The 27,362-nt window shown below is 28.0% G+C and overlaps 2 protein-coding genes across 4 annotated transcripts in view; one reads left to right on the top strand and one right to left on the bottom strand.

Annotated features, from left to right (window-relative positions):
- Positions 1–10,529, bottom strand: part of MESK2 (misexpression suppressor of KSR 2) — a 30,947-nt gene extending 20,418 nt beyond the window's left edge. Inside the window, exon 1 of one of the 2 annotated variants that reach the window (XM_065514233.1) lies at positions 10,019–10,529. The gene's annotated coding sequence lies outside the window, so the exon portion shown is untranslated. The remainder of the gene's footprint in view (positions 1–10,018) is intronic. The other variant, XM_065514234.1, reaches the window with a different exon arrangement.
- Positions 10,530–25,598: 15,069 nt separating this feature from the next.
- The window catches only part of Fkbp14 (peptidyl-prolyl cis-trans isomerase Fkb14), a 28,350-nt gene continuing 26,586 nt past the window's right edge, over positions 25,599–27,362 (top strand). For both annotated transcript variants that reach the window (XM_065512369.1, XM_065512368.1), the window contains exon 1: positions 25,599–25,758. The gene's annotated coding sequence lies outside the window, so the exon portion shown is untranslated. The remainder of the gene's footprint in view (positions 25,759–27,362) is intronic.

Raw genomic sequence — 27,362 nt, 5'->3', positions numbered from 1 at the left:
AATTACTAAGTCTCTAATATAGGCAATATGGATATACAGTGGTGGCCACCAATTTAAGACAAATACTTAAATTTTTTTCATCAACTGAATTTTAAGTGCGATAGAGCCAAAATAAAAAGGACCTCTAAGGGTATGAAATTTATTATTAATGTTTCTAGTTTCTGAAAAATGTTTGGACAAATCGGTAAAACATATATGGACAAAGATATGTGGAAATACATTGACCCACTTCAGCGAACATCCGCTGTTAATAACATGATATGACCGAAACTAATGGAACTAAAAATACGAAATTTGGTCCGAATATTTTATAATAATAAAATTATAATGATATAAATGTGAGAAAATATGTTTATTTAAAAAAAAAAATTTTTGGTCAAGCTGTAGAAAAATTGTATGTGTTTGTGGTGAATATGTATGAATTCACACAGTCGAATAAAACACACTTGTGTGTTAAAACAGTCCTCATGCATACATATTTGTGGAAATATTTGAAAAAATAATTGACAATCACGTGGAATTTAGCAAACAATTTTTGTCTTAAATTCCTGGCCACCACTGTATAAGATATTGTATTGATATTTGCAACGACGTACATAACGCCATAGTAAGTCGGACCTACAATGGGTAAAAATATTTTTTAACCCGTTTTTTTACCAAACAAAATTTGTTTGGCTATAAAATTTAAATAATAAATTTAAAAAAAATGTTTACTATAAAATTTTTTCAAAAATAAAATTTGTTTTAAAGTATAATTTGGTGAAGGGTGTATCAGATTCGGCACTGCCGAAAAAAAATTATGTTAGTTTTGATCCCAAATAAATTAAATTTATAAATATCGGTTAAATATGTATTTATGAACAATTTCCCTATTTTAAGCATACATTTTTACAAATTAATAAATGTATTTCGATTTTGTAAACTTTTACTATCTGGATGATTTACTATTTTCTTTATTTAATCAAAAAAATTCTACTGACCAAATATTATATATTTTTTTTTATAAAATCTGATAAATTCATACAATTCGAATTCAAACACTATTTTGTAACAGGTTTTTGTTTTTATTTTCTAAATAACAAAGCAAATATTAAAAACATTATTTAATTCGAGCAAAAACTCTTGTAAAAATGTTAATCACTAATTCTTGATATACATACCTAGTTAGTAATTTGCTATTAAGGATTGTTTTAGAAATAACTACTGAAATTTTGTCAAATATATTTTCCAATCCAATAACATGTTATTATTAATAATTCAGTTAAAACCTCGCAACAATCATTTTTAGAAACATTTTTATAAGAATTTTGTATAATTTAAAAATATTTACTTTATTTGATCATCCTGTGTACTATATAAATAATTATTACAATCTATTTAGCCTATAGACTTGAAATGATAAAACAACGCCTTTTCTTAAATCGAACAACAAACAACAATTAATATGATATACTAAGTATGTGAGCGCTTGCTGTGCAGTATACACAGGCCATAAAAAACATCTTCTGTTATCTCAGAAATTATTATCAGTCACTTTTCCATGAGTCCATTATAGCGAGACAGCTACTAACTAAAGTCAATTGAACTGGAATATAAATAATAATGAACTTTAAGTGTAGTAATGTCATTTATTTTTTCGCTTAATGTAAACTAAAGCTTTAAGTAAGTAGTGCAAGAACAATGACGGCCCACATACTTTTTATGAAATTTTTACTCTTGAGTTTTTTCATTATTAATATATTAGGGTATCCAAATTGTTAGATTTTTTCTTTGTTCGAATAATTTTAAATTTTTTAAATTAATCCAATTATTCGAATAATTTTAACATTTTTAAAGTAAAATTTTAAGTTTTTTCTTAGCCAAAGTGTACGTATATATTTTAAGATCATGATTTGGGTCAAATCCATTAGTATTGAGTGGAACGAGTTTTTAAGAATTTTGAAAATTTAAAAAAATAACATGATAAATTAAAGCAATTAGATTTATTCGCTTTATTCGATTAATCTTCATAAATTTGTTCGAATTTGTTATTCGAAAAATGTAATTTTAAAATTATTCAAATGAATACCCTATAATCAATATAGTCAACTAAAATTTAAAACAACGTAACATCATTTTAACCATTTTAAAAGTAATGTTCAAAACACCATTGCAAAATGAAAAGTATATCCGATATAAACTTTATTTCTTCAATTTAATCTAAAAAATATGTATAATAACAAAAACACATTTCGAGATTAAGATCTTGTTTTTTTTTTTGTATTATTTTTTATATTGTTCATTATTATCATTTAAACATTATTTGATTTTGGTATTTATGTAGTTACGTTATTTTGCATTCTAAGTGACGATATGTATCTACTCGTATGAATATTTTTCTTGTTCATTTTGTTGTTATCGTTCTTTTTTTATAGAATATTCTTTCGGCGATTATTTTCAAGCTTTTTCTTCGGCCAACTCACGCCTCTTTCTCACTTATTATCTCATCTGCTACTTGTCGTTCTCAAGTCAAGTGTTGTACAATAAATACATACCGCCAGACATTAACACAAAATATATGTAAGTGACTGGCTGGCTGACTGACTAACTGCTGGTAAGTTAAGGTTACTTTCTATATAAACATGTAAGTGTGCCTGTAAGTATCTATGTATATTTATATGTGTTTGTAGTTGTGTGTAAGTAACAGTTTAATCTCTGATGATCTACTTTTATGCATTTAATATTTCGTTGACATGCAACCACTTTGTTTACTTTTTTGTTTTGTATTTTATAGATGTTGTTGGTGTTGTTGTTATTATTTTATGATGATTATAAAACGAAATATGTACGACGAAACGACATATACAAAATATAAAAATAATAACAACAAAGGAAATATAATGATTGGCAATTACCGACCATAAAACTAGCTACACCCTTCTATCATAAAATCGAATCGAATACAAAACATATTGAAAAAGATTCTTTAGTTTACACAAACGACCATCTTAGCCCTTTTGTAATAACATAAGTCTTTGGGTTTGAGTTGTGATATTTTAAACTTGTTTCACCTTTAAAATTTCATAGTTTATGTTTTCTCTTTCTAAAAATTTCTGTTTCGATATTTGCGCAATTTGCCTAATCCGAAACCGCATATTCGGTAGAACTCTTGCAACTCTTTGCTGTCAAACAAATAATTAACAGAATAACCTAAAAAGAAGGATGAACGTTTTTCGTTCGTTGATACAGTTCACCAACGGATTGTAGCAGAACTATGACTATCTAAGAACACGCCTTAAGGACTGTCATAAGCTGCATGCAAATTACCTCGAATGTTCTTCCAGTTAAGGAATAAGCTGCATGCAAATTACATCGAATGTTCTTCCAGTAAAGGAACACAATGTCATCTTTTCGAAACTGTTTCTTCTAGAAATAAAAAATGTTCACTTCTGGAACTAGGCCATTTTAATGGATATACAATATACTTGATACACAATTTTGTATTCGGCATATTCATTAAAAAAAACTGCTCCTTGGGACACTCTAAAGTATAAATGCGTGTTGTATCGATAAATAATAATTACATTTTATATACATATTTTCTCGTTGTAAGCAAAAAGTATTAAGTAAAATAAATACAAACATACATATTTGTACACATATTAATATATACAATATTTTGTATATACATAGTTGCATATACACATCTGCTCAAAATAATAGATACACCTAATTGGAAAAAATTTAAATGGCGGTAACATTGAAAATTTCCTCGCAAGCGTTAAGAATACATCATATTATTAAAATTTCTATCTGGCAATGTCATGTCAGTCAAAAATCTGGCAACTATTTGCTTTCATGTTGATTTTTAAAAACGAATTTATTTGAATTACAAAAAATTATTTGCTCATAAAAATAGATACACATCAGTAATTTGTAATTTGTTTATATACAATTTTTTTTTGTGCAATTTTTTGTTCCTATTTACGTGAAACAGTAAGTATAATTTAAATTTTAGCAACAATTTTATAAAAAATAGGACTCTTTTGAAGAAAATGGGACGAAATCATCATTGTACCGAAGATGAGAAAAAAATTGTTCAAACGATGAGAAATCAAGGAAAATCATTACGGGAAATAGCAAAGAGCATAGGAAGATCTTTACATTTTGTCCAAAATGCTTTATCTAAAAAACAAAAAAGAGAAACTCGCGGTAGACCAAAGAAAACCAGTCCAGAAACAGATAGGCGGATCGTCCTTATGGTTAAAAAAGACCCTTTCATATCATCGAAAGCTATTTCTGCGGAGCTATGTAACGAAATCAGTCCACAAACAGTTCGTCGTCGTCTTTTACAAGCTAAATTGCCGGGAAGAATTGCCAGAAAAGTGCCACTAATGCGCCAAAAAAATATCAAGACAAGATTAGAATTTGCTAAAGAGCACTTACAATGGTCCGGGTGTGAAGGCGAAAAAAATGGAGAAATATTTTATGGAGCGACGAAACAAAAATAAATTTGTTTGGAAACGACTGCCAAAGAAATGTACACCGACCAAAAGGAAAAGAATTCCACGTTAAATTTACAAAAAAGACGGTAAAACATGGCGGGGGAAACATAATGGTTTGGGGTTGCTTTCCATGGAATGGTGTTGGTCCGATATTCCGAATAGAAGATACCATGAATGCTAGTGGGTATAGAGACATATTGGAAAACGTAATGCTTCCATATGCATCGGAAAATATGCCATTAATATGGACATTCCAGCAGGACAACGACCCAAAACATAGTTCAAGATTAGTTAAAAACTGGTTCTTGGAGAATAACGTACCTGTTTTAAGCTGGCCCAGACAATCCCCTGATTTAAACCCAATAGAAAACTTGTGGAGTGAATTAAAGATAAGGCTTTCGAAGGAAGTTTTCAAAAATAAAGACGATTTATGGGAGAAAACGCAAAAAATATGGTACGAGATTCCATTGGAGAAGTGTCAGAACTTGATATCCAGTATGCCCAGAAGAGTGGAGAAAGTTTTACAAAACAAAGGTGGATATACTGGATACTAGCTTTACTTTAATAATAAACTAATTTTTTTAAGATAAAATTTATTAGCTTTTGTTTAATAAGAATTTTTAAAAATGTATCTATTATTATGAGCACCAAATTTTTCGAAATTTAAGAAATTTAATTTACTTTATAATATTTATTATTAATTATGAAATATTTTGTTTTTGTTTTTTACTCTCCTTTTAACTATAAATAAAAATCTACTGAATTTTTTTTATAATTTTACAATATACCATTATTTTTTTTTCGTTTTTAAAAAATAAATTTTGGTGTATCTATTATTTTGAGCAGATGTGTACATACATACATAGTATATCTACGTCTCAACAAACACAAAATCAAAAATTTGAAAAATAGTTTTATATAATTAATTGTATTTGATATGAAACGTAATATTAGAGCGGAAACTCTCCTCTAAAAGACCTAACTCAAAAACCTAAGTGTATAGAGAATGTATTAGTAAAAGAGCTATGTGAAAACAAAAACAACACTCGTATGTGTGATTTTTTGAGTAATTTTCAAATTATTCTGAAATCTAAAGGCAATTCTGAATTGTTTTAAAAATTTAAATAAATTTTGCAAAATGCAATTCACATTAAAGAAAGTAATTCTCAAATTGAGAGAGGTTTTGTTTTCAAAACAATCTTATCAAATCTAAATGCTTGCTGGGATAATAATATGATTTTTATATTTCTTGATTATCACATGACTCATAGTGTACATTCAATCCCAATTTTTGTTAATTGCGCTGTTGTTGTTGTTGTTGTTTTTGTTTATAGTATTTTTATGAAATATTAAAAACGACGCAATTTTAACTGATTTTGTGAATTAAGAAAATGTTTAGTGTTATTTCATACTCTTTTCTATATTTAGATTATAAATAATGAGAGAATGAGTTAAATATAACTTTAAGTCAAAAATAAATATTATGCAAATACAATACACATTGTGTATTATAATTATGTACGATTAGATTATTAGTTGAATAATCTATTAACGGATTAATAAATTTACTTATTGAAAAGTACGTGTTCTTTCGTCTATTATTTATTCATGAAACATTAAATACTAGTAGGAAATTATCTAATAGTTCCTTTAGCAAATAATCAGGATTATTAATCATTATATTTAGTATATGCCGTTTAAGTAAAACAGTATGGTTACAGAAAATAATCTCTACCAAAATATACAATTGTGTAGTTGTGTTTTTTTTTGTTTCAAGGTTAATAAATAACAAAATGTGTACACTTTTTATATTTGCAAACAGTGACATTTAGAAACTAACTAAATAAAAAGGAAAATTTACATTATTGTCGTGCAAAAGATTTACGACAGACTGCGTTTGCACGCCCAAAAATATTTCATCTAAACAATCCCTGGCTGTACCATGTACGCGAAAATGAAAGAACTTCTTAATACACAGTATCCTCAACTACTTTTGATATATAACGACTTCATATTAATCAATGTTAATTTTAAGCTAGGCACAATATTATTTTAGGAAAAATAAGAACTGTGTTCTAAAAGTGTCGGTTTTTCCAAAGTTCAAAATGTTTACAAAATTTAATGTTTAAAGAAGAAATGGTGTAATTCTAAAAATGTTGAGAATAAGGAAGGAGTTTACAAAACAATATGTATTTGCATTCATATTTTTTTTGTTATGAACTATGCAAACGATTGTTTCCTTTAAGAAACACCATGAAAAGAGTAAAAGAAAAACTATAAAAAAAGAAGAGATCCTACGTAAAACCATTCATCATCAAGTTGGAAAAGGTGAGTGGAGAGCAAAGATTAAACCAAACCAATTGGTTTATGAATGAACCTTGTAAAAGTTTTAGAAACGAGAACAATAAAAATGTAGAACTTTATTGTTTTATATATTCTGTTTTTTTTTTTTTTGTTATCGTTCAAGAACAGACCAACAACCAACATTTGTTTCAAGACCCAATGAAATATTGTAACAATTTTAACAAATTTTAGTTTTCTTCTTCCAGAAAACTATAACAAAATAAATCACTATTGTTTGTCTTATCAGCACTTTAAACATACTTTCTACATCACTCATGAGTACGTAACGTATTGCTTTAAAGAACAATTACAATATGATTATTATGAATATACATTATTTATATGTATATTACTTTTGTATATGCGTTCAAAGAATTTCATAAAATGCATGCAGCTGGTCACGTTAGCAGTATTTGGTTTTAATTTTCAAAAACTATACACAAAATAAACAATGTTTAAAAGTGAAATTATCATTGACGAAGCATTCACTTTTTGTTTGTATTCAACCAGAATGCAGTCATTATAATATCAATGCAAATTGCCGCAGCTTTAATTTAATTGGTTGTATAAAAAACAAACTAATAAGAAATTTAAAATGGCTTTTAATTTATTTGGTCCACAAACAATTTCAGACTTATTGGCGATTTTGTTAATATAATACCAGTAAAGAAGCTGCAGGAGTGCTAGAGGCGACATAAATTTCGCTGTAGCTGTATACCGTAGGAATGTCGCACCTGATGCCTTTTATTATTTTTTTATTATTTTACAAACACTGCCTTGGTCATTACATAACTTCAATGGTACTGAGGCTTTTTGTTTCATAAAAGTTCTAGTTCTAGCAAAAATCATCGAATTTGCAGATTATTTGTTAAATAAAAATATGTTTAAACTAAAATAATGTTATTGTTTCACATCCTTTAGTAATGACATATATTCTGTCGTTAGTCAAGTAAATTCGACTCAACATTTCCGGAAGGCGATTAGAACATTAAAAAAATTACCTTTAATCGAGCTTGATTCGGACTCTTTTAAATTTTTTGTAATATTTTTTGTGAAAATACCCATACGCTAAATCTGGAAAGAAAATTATAAAAATTTTCTATTTTTATTATTGAAAATCTAGGTTATTTTGTTCTTAAATATTTCGGTATTTGGCCAAATGATGGAACTCAACAAATAAGTATTAATTTTATTGTAATTTTCATTTTAGTTTTTATGTCACGGTATTCATCAACGTTTATATAAAATCTAACATTTTAAAAACTTTGGATGAAGAGACTTTGAGTAGTTGAGGTAAAGAAATTATTTAATATTTATTTAACCTCAAAAAACTAAAGGAAAACATGAAAAAGTTTCGATTTATTTATTACCCCTGCTATTTAAACTGTATATATAAAGAAAGAGCAAGTCATTATCAATCACGCAAACATGTCATATTGTACTTAAAGTAATATTTAAATACTACATAGTAATAACTTTAATTTCACTTGCAATTTATTAAAAATGTACAATGCTAAAGAGCATATTGATTTGCTAAAACCATTGTCGCAATTCAGTTAAATTACTATTTAATTATGTATACCTATACAAAATTGTACAAGAACTGATAACCTTGTACAAATATAAGGATTTCAGTTTAGTTATTGGGTCAGCTTATTAAATTTGTACCCATATTTTTTTTACATATTTAAATATGAAAAATAATCCACATTAAACACATTCGATCAATACAAGTTATGTAAAACAAATAAAAATATTTCATTTCATATAAAAATGTAAATTTAATTTAATTTAATTGTATTATAGGTACCTACTCAATCTCACTCATTCATTTTTTTCTACTAAATCATGACGAACAAATAGTGTAATAAGATGGCGTGCATTTCTATCCAATAGTACTACATATTTATTCATTCTTTGATGAAATGGTTCTGGTGCTGATTGCTACTACTAGCTGGCTGGTTAGCTTCTTTGGTTTGACTCACTTATTACGTCATACACACATAATATTGGAGAGGCAGGCAGACGCTGTTTGACTCAACTTGGAAAAAATATTAAAACACAGCCACAACAAAAATCTATGTACATTAACAACAAACACATAAAATATACAGTTTAGAAAAAAATTATACAGTTTTTTGCATTTTATTTCAGTTCAAATCAATACGGAGGTTACAAAGTAGAAACAGAAAATAAATTTGGAGGCACGTCGCTCATTTGTAAATAAAGAAAAAAATAATTACATATTCTGTACATTTATAGGCAAAACGCCAACAAAAATACATATTTTTATAGTATAAAGGAAGTTTGAATTGAATTAGACTGTAAAAATAACAACAACAAAAATTAACTAAAAAACACACACGCCGTTAAGCGGAATTGAAATGGACAGAATGTAGAGTGTAAAAATAATATAATAATAATAAATTCGGAAGGTAGATAATTAGATAATTAAGAATAGTAGATAATTAAGAAACAAAGACAGTTATGATCAATATAACAAAGAAACAATTAATTAAGCAAAAATTAATGTACATTTGCATCAAATACATTTAAAAAAGTAAAATAAATATTCATTATGACGTTACGTGCATTCACTAAGAAGACTTTCCTTTCCACAAATAGCCAAAAAACATAACAAATAACAGTGACACAGAAAAAGAATAGAATCGACATAGAAAAAAAACAAACTCCATTTAAAAACGTTATAATAGAATGAGGAGTAAGTAAATGTGTAATAATGAATGAGACTGGATGGTGATGACGATTGTAGATTGGATGGGGTGGGCGACTGGGTCTTTTGTGTGTACAGAGAAATGTATGAAAATGATGCAAGTGATAAAAGTGTAAGGAAAAAAGATACAGACAAAATAGAGAATGTGGAAAAATTTTAGGTCGACAGAAAAATTGTGTTAAAGCTAAAATAGACAATTTTAATGGATGGGTGTACGATTAAGTGGATCATTATTGTGTTCCTAGTTTCTATGTAGTAATTTGGAAAAGTTATTAAAAATTATGGTTGTTTGTTAATGATGAAAGATTAGGTGGTAGGTGCTTTTTTTATTAAAAGATCGCTGCTGATTTCTTATTACGTGTGTACAATATTATAAAACACATCAAATGAGTTTTTAATGCAACGCCCTTATATGGGGCACAACGTTACTACAATTGAAAGAAACATCTGTATTTACCTGGTTTTTGTTTTATTTTTCAGTAAATATTATATGTAAAAAAAACCTATAGATATATAGATTTTTTTGTTGTTGCTGTTTTGTGGGTTTTAGAAAATGTATCAGAGGTCGTTGTGTGGTTGGTGGCTTGCTTTTTTATTTTCAACACTGACTTTTTTACTGCGAATTTGTATCAAGGTTTTTTCTTGCAAAATTCAACTGCAATTTTCCACAAATTTGATTGAAATGTTTCTATTTAATATTTATTTGGAGTAGAAGGATGATAATTTTGATAAACATAAAATATATGCGTTTTTCACTTTTATTCCATTCGTTGAAAAATCAATATTTTGTTTTGGTTGTTCCTCTCTTTTTTTAACTTAGCAAACACAAAATACACACTCGTGCACGTAATTTCTTGCAACTTCTTCCACGTATTGTGATATTTTGAGATTGTTTGAGCTTTTTTTCGTTGTTTAATTTAGTTGCCAGTTTTCTTGTTTAATTAATAAAAATTCTATTTATTTGCTTCTTTCTTTTTTATCTCTGTTTAAGCTAAACGCCAAAAACAAACCGTATGCCTCTATGTCAAATTGAAAACTAATTGGAATTTGAGTGAATAATTTCCTTCAAATCAGAAAAAAATTCCAATAGAATTTCTGACAGCTGACTACAGCGTTGCACTTTTGTGTATTAAAACAAATACAAATCTGGGCACAGTGTTGCAAATTTTGTATTTTTCTTTGTTTGCAAATTAAACGATAGATGGCAGTAATGATGAGATTGTGACAAACATTTTTTTAAAAATTCCCAGACTTAAAATTATGAATAAATAGACGAACGAGAAAGATTTTTATCAAAACGCGTAAGGAACAGACAGACAGCGACGGCGGAGACTACAGACAGCCACAACCACACACACACACAAACAACAAAAAAAACATCGTCTGTGATCAATCATATTTCTGACCAAAAACCGATTTTTTATATAAAAACTTAAAATATCTAAATTCGTTAATAACTTGGCCAATAAGCGTTTAAACAAGAAAAGGAACTCGATCTGTGATCACTCATATTTCTGACCAAAAATCGATTTTTTATATAAAAACTCAAAATATCTAAATTAGCTAATAACTTGGACAATAAGCGTTTAATCACGAAAAGGAGCTCGATCTGTGATCACTAATTTTTCAGACCAAAATTCGATTTTTTATATAAAAACTTAAAATATCTAAATTCGTTAATAACTTGGCCAATAAGCGTTTAAACAAGAAAAGGAACTCGATCTGTGATCACTCATATTTCTGACCAAAAATCGATTTTTTATATAAAAACTTAAAATATCTAAATTCGTTAATAACTTGGCCAATAAGCGTTTAATCAAGAAAAGGAGCTCGATCTGTGATCACTCATATTTCTGACCAAAAATCGATTTTTTATATAAAAACTTAAAATATCTAAATTCGTTAATAACTTGGCCAATAACCGTTTAATTAAGAAAAAGAGCTCGATCTGTGATCACTCATATTTCTGACCAAAAATCGATTTTTTATATAAAAACTTAAAATATCTAAATTCGTTAATAACTTGGCCAATAAGCGTTTAAACAAGAAAAGGAACTCGATCTGTGATCACTCATATTTCTGACTAAAAATCGATTTTTTTATATAAAAACTCAAAATATCTAAATTCGTTTATAACTTGGCCAATAAGCGTTTAATCAAGAAAAGGAGCTCGATCTGTGATCACCCATATTTCTGACCAAAAATCGATTTTTTATATAAAAACTTAAAATATCTAAATTCGTTAATAACTTGGCCAATAACCGTTTAATTAAGAAAAAGAGCTCGATCTGTGATCACTCATATTTCTGACCAAAAATCGATTTTTTATATAAAAACTTAAAATATCTAAATTCGTTAATAACTTGGCCAATAAGCGTTTAAACAAGAAAAGGAACTCGATCTGTGATCACTCATATTTCTGACTAAAAATCGATTTTTTTATATAAAAACTCAAAATATCTAAATTCGTTTATAACTTGGCCAATAAGCGTTTAATCAAGAAAAGGAGCTCGATCTGTGATCACTCATATTTCTGACCAAAAATCGATTTTTTATATAAAAACTTAAAATATCTAAATTCGTTAATAACTTGGCCAATAACCGTTTAATTAAGAAAAAGAGCTCGATCTGTGATCACTCATATTTCTGACCAAAAATCGATTTTTTATATAAAAACTTAAAATATCTAAATTCGTTAATAACTTGGCCAATAAGCGTTTAAACAAGAAAAGGAACTCGATCTGTGATCACTCATATTTCTGACCAAAAATCGATTTTTTATATAAAAACTCAAAATATCTAAATTAGCTAATAACTTGGCCAATAAGCGTTTAATTAAGAAAAAGAGCTCGATCTGTGATCACTCATATTTGTGACCAAAAATCGATTTTTTATATAAAAACTTAAAATATCTAAATTCGTTAATAACTTGGCCAATAAGCGTTCAAACAAGAAAAGGAACTCGATCTGTGATCACTCATATTTCTGACCAAAAATCGATTTTTTATATAAAAACTCAAAATATCTAAATTCGCTAATAACTTGGCCAATAAGCGTTTAATTAAGAAAAAGAGCTCGATCTGTGATCACTCATATTTCTGACCAAAATTCGATTTTTTATATAAAAACTCAAAATATCTAAATTCGCTAATAACTTGGCCAATAAGCGTTTAATCAAGAAGAGGAGCTGGATCCGTGATCACTCATATTTGTGACCAAAATTCGATTTTTTATACAAAAACTCAAAATATCTAAATTCGTTAATAACTTGTCCAATAAGCGTTTAATCAAGAAAAGGAGCTCGATCTGTGATCACTCATGTTTCTGGCTAAAAATTGATTTTTTATATAAAAAACTCAAAATATCTAAATGCGCTAATAACTTGGCCAATAAGCGTTTAATCATGAAAAGGAGCTCGATCTGTGATCACTTATATTTCTTAACAAAAATCGATTTTTTATATAAAAACTCAAAATATCTAAATGCGCTAATAACTTGGCCAATAAGCGTTTAATCAAGAAAAAGAGCTCGATCTGTGATCACACATATTTCTTAACAAAAATCGATTTTTTATATAAAAACTCAAAATATCTAAATTCGCTAATAACTTGGCCAATAAGCGTTTAATTAAGAAAAAGAGCTCGATCTGTGATCACTCATATTTCTGACCAAAAATCGATTTTTTATATAAAAACTCAAAATATCTAAATTAGCTAATAACTTGGACAATAAGCGTTTAATTAAGAAAAAGAGCTCGATCTGTGATCACTCATATTTCTGACCAAAAATCGATTTTTTATATAAAAACTTAAAATATCTAAATTCGTTAATAACTTGGCCAATAAGCGTTTAAACAAGAAAAGGAACTCGATCTGTGATCACTCATATTTCTGACCAAAAATCGATTTTTTATATAAAAACTCAAAATATCTAAATTCGCTAATAACTTGGCCAATAAGCGTTTAATCACGAAAAGGTGATCACTAATTTTTCAGACCAAAATTCGATTACTTATATAAAAACTCAAAATATGTACATTGATTTACATGTATTCTGTTGTTGCAAGCTTAGGTTTTTGACAACAAACTTATGTTCTTTGTCTCTCAGTTGCGCTTCTATGTATATTTTATTCTATGTCCATTAGGGATATAACTATTGACAATTTTTGCAAATACGCAAATTGGCATAGCATAGTCGAATAGAGCATTAAAAAATATAAAAAACCACGGTATTATTTTTTCGAGGTTGTGAAAAAAGTTCACGCACCAACGCCGTAAAGTTTTTCATGAAATATTTTCAATTATTTTAAAATACAATATATTTTATTTAAATAATAACTGCGGACATACTTCAAAAGATGATTTTTAAATAAGGGAAGTATCCCTCACACTTGCAAAAAAAATTATGAAATTATTTATATAATTTTTCAAAGAAAAAAAAATTTGGTTTATTTTAGAAATTGGTGTTGGTGCGTGATGTTTTTTATTCCAAATGACCTAAAAAAATGATTTTCATTACTAATACAACATTGGCCATCACGTGGTGGTATGCCAAAAATTTCGCCAAAATTAGTTATATGCCTAATGTCCATATGAATAAAAATTATCATTCATAATACGTTTTTATACCCTACACCACCATAGTGGGGAGGGTATATGCGTTTGTGCAGATGTTTGTAACGCCCAAAAATATTAGTCTAACACCCACCTTAAAGTATACCGATCGACTTAGAATCACGTTCTGAGTCGATTAAATGATGTCCGTCCGTCCGTCTGGTTGGCTGGCTGGCTGTCTGTCCATGTAAACCTTGTGCGCAGAGTACAGGTCAAATTTGGTACATATTAATTTTTCGGCCCAAGGACCAAGCCTATTGAAACTGGCAGAAATTGGTCGATTATTTCACCTAGCCCCCATACAAATGTCCCCTCGAAATTGGACTTTATCGGTCATAAATGTTTAATTTATCTATGTATCTACACAAATTTCGCTGCAAATAAGTTTTATATATACAAAATTCATGTCACCAAATTTTGTTACGATCGGTCCATAATTAGTCATAGCTCCCATATAGACCCGCTTCCGAAAATCACTTTAACATGCATTTAACGCTTAAAAATGTTGGTATACACACAAAATTCAACATAGTTAACTTTAATATAGACATAAATCACACGACCTAATTTCATGGTGATTGGTCCATAATTGGTCATAGCTCCCATATAAGGCCCACTTCCGAAAATCACTCACGAATATAAATCATTGATATTTTAAAAGAAAAATATTTTTACTCATTTATTTGGTGTAGGGTATTTTATGGTTGGGCTTGACCGACCATACTTTCTTACTTGTTTTTTTTTTTTTTCTTTTTAACTATTTTTACCCTTTTCACCCTTTTTAACTTGGACAGGACAACGTCTGTCCGGTCAGCTAGTATTAATATAAATATATTTGCTAAAAGAGTGTGTTAAAAATATTAGTAACAAAATAAATATTATAGGTAATTAAAAAAGAACAAATTTTTGATTATTTTGATTTGACCAGTTGCTCATTTTGGACCTGTAAACCACGACCATAAAAAAATGGTTTTAAACGTCAATATAACCATACGGTGCGATATTACTTATTTGACACCTATCATTAGTTGCATATCTATATAATCTGTGGAACAGTTTCAATGGTTGGTATTGAAAATAGAACAAAATTTAAATACATAAATTATTAAATTTTTATAGAACTCTGTGTGTCTTGTGAAAATTAAAAAGGCACCAACACATGTATATTTTTGTTACTAACACATGTTTAGAGTTAGGTACTTTTGCTGTCAAAGAGTCGGACTACTTGGTATACTTTGGTTCGAACCATAAATAATATATCCATAGAAGCATTACTAGAGGGAAAAAACCCTAAGTCTGTTGTCAAAAACATAATTCATGAGAATTTAGTGTCGTGTATTCTGTTATCGTAGCACCCATATGTGTGAAAAGTTAGTAATTTTCATTAACATTTCTCTCACCTTCCATTCTATGTATTTTTTCTATGGCTTGCCCTGGTAATAACATATTGAACAGGTGAACAAAAATTATAGCTTTGGAAAAAACTAATTTTGGTAAAGAAGAAATTGATTTTTATTTTTTTTTATTTAAAATAGTATACAGACAATACAGACTAAATTTAGTCAGGGGCTTTCGGAAAGTTAATTTCAACCGACAGATATCTTTATATTAACTTCGATTATATAGATTTTTGATAATAAATAGAAGAGATCAGAGATTGAGTTATTATTGCAAATATGTTTTTATCGACTTTTTCATACAATATATCGACAAGATCCTTCGGGGAAATCGATGAAAATCTTAAAGACAAATCGCAGTAACTTGGAGAATATAATCGTCACAAAGTGTAGTGTTTTTTTATTCGATTCCCTCTCGCTCTTCAAAATACATGTACATATATTAACTATTATCTGGTTTTTAGAACTTTGTCTAATCTTTCTAACTCATCTAACTCGTCCTATCCCTGGTCAGACAATTTATTTACTATAACAAGTTTGTGTGATGTTTGGATTGGCAAATGATCTAATTAAAATTATGTCTCAAGGCCTCAATCAAAGAATAATACCCCAATCATGATATTTTATGTCTTTCTTTAACTAAATACCACACGACGTAACATTTTTAAAATACCAACTCAGTAAGAAGAAACAATAACTACTAAGTAAGTGTTAATTTCTCCTCCACATTTCACTAAATAATAGAAATGTAAATTAAAAGCAAACGACGAGATATAATTTACAATGTATGTAATTTTAGCAGCATTTACTTACCCTACTCCTCCTCCACCATCTGGCAGATATCCAGGATTTTCAAAACCATCAAATTGTGGTGTTATTACAGTGGCCATTGTGGAAAATGGTGTTGTTGTTGTTTGTTCAATCTGATGAATTGTTTGTCGCTGCTCATTGGCAATCAACTCATTTGTTCGATCAGCCAAGTTCAACGACAATTTTTCACGTTTATCAATTATTTCGGACATCATTTTAATTACTTTGATTCTTTAAATTTTATATGTATGCTTCCATGTATTATTTACTATTGTGTATTTTTTTAATTTCAATAATTATTTATTCAGTTAATAATTTAATTATAAGTACAAATCAATCAATAAATATTTCGTACTTTTTCAGCTGTATAATAAAAATGTTGGGATTTTTTTAAATCTTTTTAATTGTTTTTCAAACTATTAAAACTAATGACCAGTAAGACACTGTTTGAAAAACGTTTAATTTCTTTATGGCTTTTCGATGTGAACTCGTCTAAAATCACGTCGCGAATGATTTGAAAAGTTTATTATTGAAAAACAAAACCTATGTATGAATGTACTACATACTTCGAACGAGTGTTTTTAAACCACAATTCTACAAAGTGAATTTTATAATTGAAAACCGGGTGAAAAAATAAAAAAAAATAAGGCTCAGAATAAAATGCTATGTTTGTCTTGAAAACATCGTATTAAAAAAAAAACACTTTCGATTTAATCAAAACCATCCATTGTCTCGAGCTGATGATGTGTAACGAACTATGATCAACAGAGTAACATGAATTTGTTGGGTTTGGATAATTTGAATGTGTCAATGTCACCCATATAATGCAAAAAAATAAACAAATTTTATTGAGAATCAAACAAATATTAATACACCACATACACACACACGCGAAAATTCATCGCCAATTTAAGGGGCGTCTGTATTTCCCATTCCACTTATTTTAGCGTCATAAAGTCTATTCAACTTTTAAGTGCTTGATGATTTAATTGCAAATTAATTTAATTTTATCTTTTGTAAATTTATGTTTTCGTAAACAACTTGTATTAGTACGCACAACCGATACTTGTGGACTTACAGATAGATAGATAGCTATTGATTGTTGTGAGATTTACAAACATTTAATTAATATGGAAACAATCCAACAAATTAACTAACTAACTCTCTTCTATTATATATAAATAATACTGACTGACATACATTAATATGTACATTACATTTATTTATAGTATACAATTGCAACAACTAACTACCTATGCATACAGTGACGGACAAGAAAATAGAATGACCAACCACCATAACGATTGTTTTCTTTACAGACGACATAAAAACTAATTAAAAATCTTTTTTATTCAAAACATATTTTTTAGCAATATCTGACTATGTTTTCGTTTATAGTGCTTTCTTTTCCTTGATTAGGCCTGTAAAAAACATTTTAGAACTCATATACATATGTTTAAAATTGTATATCATAGACTGTGTTGCATTTCAAAATGTTAAAAATCGTTTAAAAATTTTTATTTATATATGAGGCCATCAGCGCAAAAGTAACCCACAATTATTTATTTTTTTGGTTGCTGTTCTGGTGTTACATACAGACAGTCCTTATATTACTAACTACCAATACAAAGTACATACCTTGAATACCTTTTGGTATTCAAAAGCAGATGGAGCTGAAAAACTCGTTTTAGCACAGAGCATAACATAACAAAGTAAACATATACATTCCCACGACAATTGAATCTACGCTCCGGAACGACCCGATTCTCAATCGGTCAAAGATTGTCAACCCAGCAATATCTGTATCAACCGAAAGTTTTTTCCCCAGGGAAGAACTTCCAACAACAGCGGAACTGTTACAACTGCAAAGTAATGTAGCAAAAGTGGTGTAAGTTGAATATACCACTAAGAAAATTGTTTGGGGTTACACCACTTTTGCGCTGAAAGCAATTTCCACATTTTTCATTTGCGACCCCATAAAGTATATATAATCCAGATCGGAATTATTGCAAAATGTGCAATAATTGACCCTACCTGTACGAAAATTTGTAGGTGTTACTGGACAAATCTTGTGGAGAATGGCAGTTCCAATAAAATCTGCTTAATCGCGATAGTTGCATTCCATTTACTGGCTAACATTCTGTTATAGAACAATTTAGAAATTTTGCAATAACATCATGTAGGTTAGTGAACATTTTTATTGTCCATAACTGTACGTATGTTTTTTAGACATGGGTCCACGGATGGGACTTTTTTCTTTCAATAATTAAATGTTTCATAAAAAGTAAATACACTAGAGGTATTCATCATTGCGAACTTTGGAACACACTCAACAACAACAAATATATATACATACATGGAAAACTACTTCGCACATAACCTACTAGTATTTTTGAGCTTTGATTATTAATGTGACCGGCAAATAGAATGCTCCAAGATTCGGTGACAGAAAAAATATCGTAATTGCGTTGACATTACGATTCGTTTACATTAAAATGCAAAAAGAATTATTTAATGTCATTCATTCTAAGCTGAAAGACATTTAAAAATCCCCTATTTTACATGACAAATATATCCAAAGAAATACATATATGTACATAAATGAATTGTCATTCAGCCAGTCCCATGTATGAAATTCAAAAGATACACTTACTCAACCAGCTTAAAGCAGCGAGCGAACGACACAAGTAAATAATCGATCTATTACTGACGAACACGGTTATTGTGAATAAATATAAAGAGATTTTCGCACAGTAGTAGTGTTCTCGTACTTGATAATTTGTAATAATTTGTACAAATTATTACTGGAAGTTACGGGATTCCGTTCGTTTACTTTTAAAGTGACAGTTCGTAGATAGAGAACATGATATTTTTTACTGGACATTTTTTCTTCAGTAAAAAATATCAACATAATAAATATGTTTAAAACATATGGTTGCAAATATAAACAAAACTAAAAAGTTGAAAATTAATACAATTTACAAGTTTGCAAATAAAAGATGAAAAATAACACAAAACAAACGTTTTAAATTGATTTATAGTAAAATATAACTTATTTTTACAAATTGTTGTTTGCGTACTTTTTTGTAATTTTTCAGATTGAGAGTAATTTATTTTTACTCTCTAAAATAAAGTTACTGGATATTTTTTACTGGAAAGTACGCGAACACACCTAATATCCAATTTTTAAAATTAAACAAAGAGAAAAGTTTCCGGTTAAATTTAAGAACAATTTAGAGCTAGTTTTATACTTGTTAGTTAAACCTACCTACTTCAATATGCTGTAAAGTTAAACTCGAAATAATTTTAGAAGAACTTTAACCAACGCGTTGGTTAAACATTGCAACGTTGCTATTTTTCTGTGCTAGAATTAAAATCGTATATTTTTATGGGGTCCTGGTGAAATCATGGACCGATATTGCCCATTTTCAATACCAAACACCTTTCGTTTGGGCCCTATGTTGTTGTTGTAGCAGCATAAACAATTTTACAATAATCAATCTGGGTGTTCTGCATTTTGTTCAAGTCCAAGATATTGTGCTACTTCAACAGGATGAGTAAATAAATCAATAGGACGTAGTGAAGTAGGGTGGACTGAACAGCTAAATATGTGGAGGGTGTCATGAGGACCCTGACCACAAGCTGGGCATAAGTTTAGGACTGTTGCTCCATCCTGATCTAAGTTTGGGCCCTATCGTTTTTCACTGACAGACAGACTTAGAATCGTATGAGGATCCAAAATATATATATGGTGTAATAATGTGGGTCTGCGACAAATATCAATATACCCCCATCAAAAAAGATGGGGTTATATTGAGTTTATTAAAAAAACAACATTTACAGTTTAAGCAATGTACATTTGATTTGAAAACAGCTCTTTTAGATACCTAGAACAATTTTAATATTTTAAATATTTGTGGTTATTGAACTGACTACAAGTACATTTTTCCATTTTTGATGTATCTGACTAAAATTATTGAGAAAAATTAAGTTTAACTCAAATGAGAGAAACATATGTCAATTGATTTGATATTCATTATAAGCTTGTTCGTCTGTTCATTTAGTATACAACTAAATTAAGATCTGCTATTTGTGTTTTAGTGTGGTTTTATTGGTGCTTGGACAACGAGAAGAAAATAAAAAAAATATATAAATAAACAAACAAATATGTATTTGCAACGATTTATGGAAATTGTAAAATACATGAGCATGACACGATAATGTTTTCTCCATTTTTAACAGTTTAAAAACATCAACAACACAAATATTTCAAAAAAAGCTTTTCATTTTTCAAATATTTGGCGAAATAATCAAGACGTTCTTATTTTTGAAATATTTAACGAAATTAGAATTACCATTCATTCATAAATTTCGATATTCATCATATGTAAAAACAATACAAAAACTGAACTAATTTATCAATTATTTTTTTTTATTTTTCCAAGTTATTATCAACATAACTCTTAATTCAATAAATAGCATTAAATTAGATAAAATTAAGCAGAAAGGCAAGTTTGCAGATACTGTACTAAAGCCCTCGTATGCAAGTTTTTTAGTACTAAAGAAGAAACACAATTAAATATTACAACTAGTAGTAAGTATATACATATGTATATATGTATATATTTGTTATATTTATACAAATTCTTTGAAAATGTAATCTTAGATCTTATTTTCTACGGTCACGAGATATAAATAAATAATAAACAAATCATTTTAATGAGCACAAACTTAAAACAGTCGCTTAGAAAAGTTGTTGGACAATCAAACTTATACCCTGAACCAAATATTGTAGGTACTATCAATAAAAACTTAGATATCTGACTATACATAACAAATTTCAATAAAATCAAAAAAAATTAATCAAAATTATATCTTAAGTTAATTTGAATAAAATTTTATAAACAAAACAAGATTAAAATTGTAGTCAAAACAATTATTCAAAATAATTTAATAATATTTTCATTAATTTGAATAATATTTTTGTTAAATTGACTAAATTGTGATATGTAATTTAATTCCCCAAAATGAAGACGAATAAGAATAATAATAAAAGACTAGAATTTCAATAAAGATATAATTGAAGAAATTTCGTTAAAATTAATTATTTTGTATTTGAATAATATAGTTTTCATGTATCTATAGCGTATTCAGGTATTTTACATATGCAATAAAAATGCCTATCATACATTATGTTCGGAATGGTTTCAATTCAAATGTTTTTTATTCGATTGATTTCGTTTTAGGTTCTTCAGATTCCGTGCATTTCTGATTTTAATTTGACAACGTTTTTTACTGAAATTGATTAAAAAATTTAAAAAAACAAATAATTACAAAGAAATTTCAATTCCATTTTGAAAACTGAAAGTGATTTCATTCCGAAAGAAATTTTCGTTTTACTTTTTCTTAAGAAGCGAATTACGGAATTAATTCCAATTTCGAAAATTGTTTGCCATAGAATTTTGTTAACATAAATTCCACTCTGAGTCATCAAAACTTTCGAGAAAAATAATCAAATTCAAAATTTTGAAATGACAAAATTCAAATTTTAAAATTTCTTAACAAATTTTAATAAAGAAATTTATTAGGATAGATCTTCAGTTTTTTCCAATTTCTCCTAAAGTCACGGGGTAGTCTGCTATCAATGGCTGTCAAAGATAAAATAAATGACACAGCAAATTTTATAGGAGTCAACTGTTGACAGTAGCAGTGCTGCCATTTCAGTTAAGAGCCGGGAAATTCAACATATCGCGGATTTATTGACCCATCCTCGTACTTTCTTGAAGGCACTGCCAAATATAGCACTGTTTCTTGTCTAACCTAAAGTTATTCAGGCTGTTAAAATAAAATTAGTATGAAAACTGTCAGTTTAGTTTAAAAATAACCAGACATTAAGCGGTAAAAAGTAAATATAAATATTCAAAATTAGTGATATTTATTAGAGATCCTGCGAATATCAGTTTAGCGAATGCGAATAATAAATACGAGTATTAATTATTGTTTGCAAAACCTACAGATTGTGTTAATAATAAATTTAATACTTAAATTGAAATACAACACTAAAAATATAATTATTTTATACAACTATTTATGTAATTATGTTAAAAAATACTTAAATAAAATTGATATTATGTATCATTTAATATCGATCAAGAAAGTAAGGACCTTGAAGATGGTGATTTTCTAAAGATTTTAATGTTCAAATTGTATCTAAGACTTGTCTATATGAGTTATACATATTATCAATAATGAAGGGTGTTGCCAAACGTATGCATATTTAATATGTAATTGGTTAAAATAACTGCCAAATACGCATGTCCATAAAGGTGGAGTTATCCTTATTGGGCTACAATGTTTATAAACATTTCTGTAAGCAACAAAAGCTTATTTAAATATTAAAATTCTGGAACATTTGTATAGTTAGTATCATTTTAAAGCTCCAAGGAGGAGGTTGTGTCCGCTTAACGCGTATTAAAAAAAATATATAGTTTTTACTATAAATTTACTACTTAAAAATAAAAATAATAAATATATATTTATACTTAAAGAAAGGTATTCAAATTAAAATGATTTTGATTGTTTAATTATTTTATTTATATTATATTTAATTGGAACATGGTTTGAGAAATAAATAATAGTAAATAAAACATGTGATTTAATTTTTTTAATTCAATAAAATTCTACACAACAATTAAAAAAAAGATAAAAACAGTAACAGCATACTAGAGTTATCAATTATTCGAGTTTTTGTTAATCGAATAAAAGTTTTGAATTTTTTTATGATTCGAGTGATCGATAATTAAAATTTCCTCAATTATTCGAACGAATAAGGAGTAAAAAATAATATTCGAAAAATAATTAAATTAAATACCCGAAAAATGTTATTAATTTTGTTTGTTAACAATGAATATAAATACAATAAATAAAGAAAAATAAAATTTTCGAATTGTTTTTAAATTTTTTTTTTTAAATTTAAAAAAAATTTTAAGTTTTAAAATTTTTTTTTTTAATATTTACTTTTAGTGAAAAAATTTTTTTGACCCATTGTATGTCGAACTTACTATGGTCTTATATAAGTCGTTGCAGAGGTTTTTGAAATATCATTAGATCCATATTGTCTATATTAATGACTTAAGCTGGAGGTCCACTAGGGTGGCCCTTAATAAACGAAAGTTGGATTTTGGCCATTCTCACCCCCCAGTTTGGTGAACATTAATAAAAAAATCATCCTGAAAAAAAATTAGGTAAATCGGTTGGGGTTAAGACCTGCCGCAAGCCCTCTGAAGTTTTGAGATGCATTTACAAGGGGAAAAAATGAATTTTTTTAAAAAATTCTCAAATTTGTTTAACAAAATTTTTAAAAATTTGAAAATGTAGTTTTGAAATTTACGTTAAAAAAATTGTATTTTTTTGTTCATACCTAAGAATAGGTTAACGGTATCCTACGAACACAAAAGCTCATATACAAGTAAATATGGACATATTTTAAGTAAAAATTAGCTTTTATTTTAATATTTATCAAAATATGTTAATTTTGTTCATACCTTTCTTGTTCTAGTTGCCTGAGACACGTTAATGGCCTGGCGATTTTTTAATAACTTTAAAATTTTTTGACCAATTTCTGTTTTTTATGTCTCATTAGAACGACAATTACGTACAGATTTCGATTCTTTTAAATTAAATTGCAAAAGTAATTTTTTAATGGCAAAATTTTTACAAATACTGAAAAAAATTCATTTTTTCCCCTTGTAAATGCATCTCAAAACTTCAGAGGGCTTGCGGCACGTCTTACCCCAACCGATTTACCTAAAATTTGTTCAGGATGATTTTTTACTAATGTTCACCAAACTGGAGGGTGAGAATGTACAAAACCCAAGTTTCGTTTATTAAGGGCCACCCTAAGGTCCACAATACGCGTCTTCGCGTCAAAGCAGTGCGTGCTTTTTATACCTACTTCGCATTTTACGCTTCAAGTTACATGCGATGCTTTTTAAGCGTAAATTTTTTGTTTTATTATTAAAAAAACTTCGCATTGAATCTACTTTTTTGACAGCCGCGTAGAATGCGAGAAAGCGTAAAACGCGTGGTGGGGACCTCCAGCTTTAGTAATCCAGATATAGGTAAAAAATCGAGGTTTTAAATAGCAACCGAGCCGGAAGAATTCCGGAGATATTGAAGATATTGATTTCAACAGACAGACAGACGGACATGGCTTAATCGACTCCGCTATCTATAAGGATCCAGAATATATATACTTTATGGGGTCGGAAAATTATATTGTGGAAATTACAAACGGAATGACAAACTTATTTATACCCTTCTCACGAAGGTGAAGGGTATAAAAATATATATGTATGTACTGAAATATTTTTGGGGAAAATTTCTTAGAATTTTCCGTAGAATACGATTTTTCGTGAAAAAAAATCGATCCACCCTAATATAATAATAATAATAAATTAGATTATGTAAAATATTTATGAAATAATTGTTGATTGAATGACTTTAGATTCCAAATTATTTTTAAATTCGTATTTGACTTTCATTAATTTTTTAAGGCTTTGATTATTTATTCTATCTCTACTGCAGATATTTTTACATTTCTTAGGGCTTTAGTAGTCTCAAGGTTTTCGATTTTAAGTTAAATTTCATAATGTTGTGATCTTGTTATCGTCATGCAAATATATTGTCGAATTACCTTAAAAACTTTTGGATATAATTTGGATCAGAAGCTTAAAGCATGACTTACATATGTAGGTACTAAAAGATTTAGAGTTTAGACTAACAAAAGATCGTGTATTTAAAAAGTTTCATAAAATATTTCTGTATTTGTAATTAAAATTAATTAATTTATTTATTATTATTTTAAATTGCATTTATCTTTCTTTAAAATCAATGGAATATAATAAAAATATTTCTTTGAAAATGTCTCTTCGATTCCGTTAATAAACAAGAAAAAATTAAGATTTTATGAACTTTATTTTAAAATACCCAATGTGATTTACAGATACCCACTACTCTATGTGCTAGCAACACTAGTTTTTATTTGTATATTTTCATCTAAACGGGTAAAAATTTGTACAGTGGAATTTTATTTTTCTTTTGAATTGATTACGTGGACATGAGTTTTGTTTTTATACATATTACTAGCGATAGCAGCAGTTGTCGTTGCAGTCACTACTGCAGTAACTGCGGCAAACTCTTCTGATTTTTAGTTTTGAAATGCCGATGATCGTGGTATTTTTATATGACTCTTCTTAAAAATTTCTCAGTTTAAGTTTGAGCGTTGGCAAATACGGTTCGTTTATTTTCTGTTTTCTCGTTCAGTGCAATAATATTTAATTTGTTACATTCCTTAGAAAAAAAAATTAACTAAAAAGGTAATTATTATTAAAACAAAAAATGAATGAGATAAAAGAAATCTGTGATTGTTTTTATCAATAAACACTAAAGAAATAAAATATTGTGAATACGAAAATATAAATGGAAACCAACGATATTCATACAAATAAATACATACAATTATTTAAGCAGCATTTATAAAATAAACGATTCAAAACATAAAATAATATAATGTTTATTTGCGTAATAACTACTAAATTTATGTACATAAATTTGTCTGTACGTACAAACATATAAATAAGTATTTTCACAAACGAGTAAAATTTGGTCTCATAAATTTCACCCTTTTGAACGGACGTCATATGAATAAAACTACTCATCATTCGATCAAGAATCAAATTAGAAAAAACAGAGATACATAACATAGATCGTGTAAAAAATAAATAAAGAGAGAGAGAGAAAGAATGAGTGAGAATAGAATGAAACAGAAATTAGGTTAATACTTTTTCTAGATATGAAGAATACAAAAACGTAAAAATCCGGTCAACAAAGAAAGCAAAAACAAATACAAATGGTACCTACTTATATGCATACGGAATATACCTATAGATATTTACTATATTTAATGTACATATACCTAGGTAGTTTCCATAGAACTCTTTACCGCCAATAAGAACTAGACAATTACTAACAAACTCGTATCTTCATACATACCTTGAGCTTTCTTCTTAATTTTTTTTATATTTATTTTTCAATTAGTTTATTATTTTTCTTTTTAACCAAATTTACATACAACTTCAACGCACGTATCGGGTTAACGACCTTAATAAAGTAAGTAACACCATGGCTGGACATTCAGTAATCGTAACCATTCTCAAAAAAAGATCATCATTTAAAGTCTCTGTGTTACAACAATATAGCACATAAAACAAACATTAAGCTAACTTACAGACTGACTAAAGAAAAAACTTTCTTGATTTGAACATTTTCATTATAAGTACCTACATATGTGTGTTTTGAGTGGATTTCAACCGGCAACTTTTCCAAATTTGTCTACTTGTGTGGTTTTCTTCTTTTTTTTAAATATGGAAATTGTATGTAGGTACCTACTACATACTAACACTACTTTCATATTCTTTTTTTTGTTAAATTAAAATGCGAAATTTATTCATACTTTTATTTGTATCTAATCTGTGGATATTTTAAGTGCGATTGATAGTATGTAATTGTAAAGGTGTGTGCAACAACGATTTCATTTCGTTGAAATCGTTGTTGGTTTATCAGCGCCGAAACTAGTTCGGACATGAAACTTGGATTAAAGATTCCAACAAATTTATTTGTAATGAGAATTTATGTAATATTCATTTTGCGTTTCAATGTAGATCGACATGGATCGACATAATAATTGTTCATTTGAAAAGTTTTACTGTTGTTTCAAAACTACAAATTTGGATTTAAACATGTATTTCTCGAAATTGGTCCATTACTAATTAATTACAATGATGGGTATGCGTTTTGTTTTGTACGCATTCGGAACTAGTTCCTCATTTATTGTTTTAAATTATCATTTTCAAAACGAACTCTATGAAAGCATTGCACATATTCTGAAAATATTATATTTGAACATTTTAATTTAAAATTT

The sequence above is a fragment of the Calliphora vicina genome, chromosome 5 (genome assembly GCF_958450345.1).
Source record: "Calliphora vicina chromosome 5, idCalVici1.1, whole genome shotgun sequence".
NCBI classification, from domain to species: domain Eukaryota; kingdom Metazoa; phylum Arthropoda; class Insecta; order Diptera; family Calliphoridae; genus Calliphora; species Calliphora vicina.
This window is presented reverse-complemented; position numbering and strand designations above follow the sequence as displayed.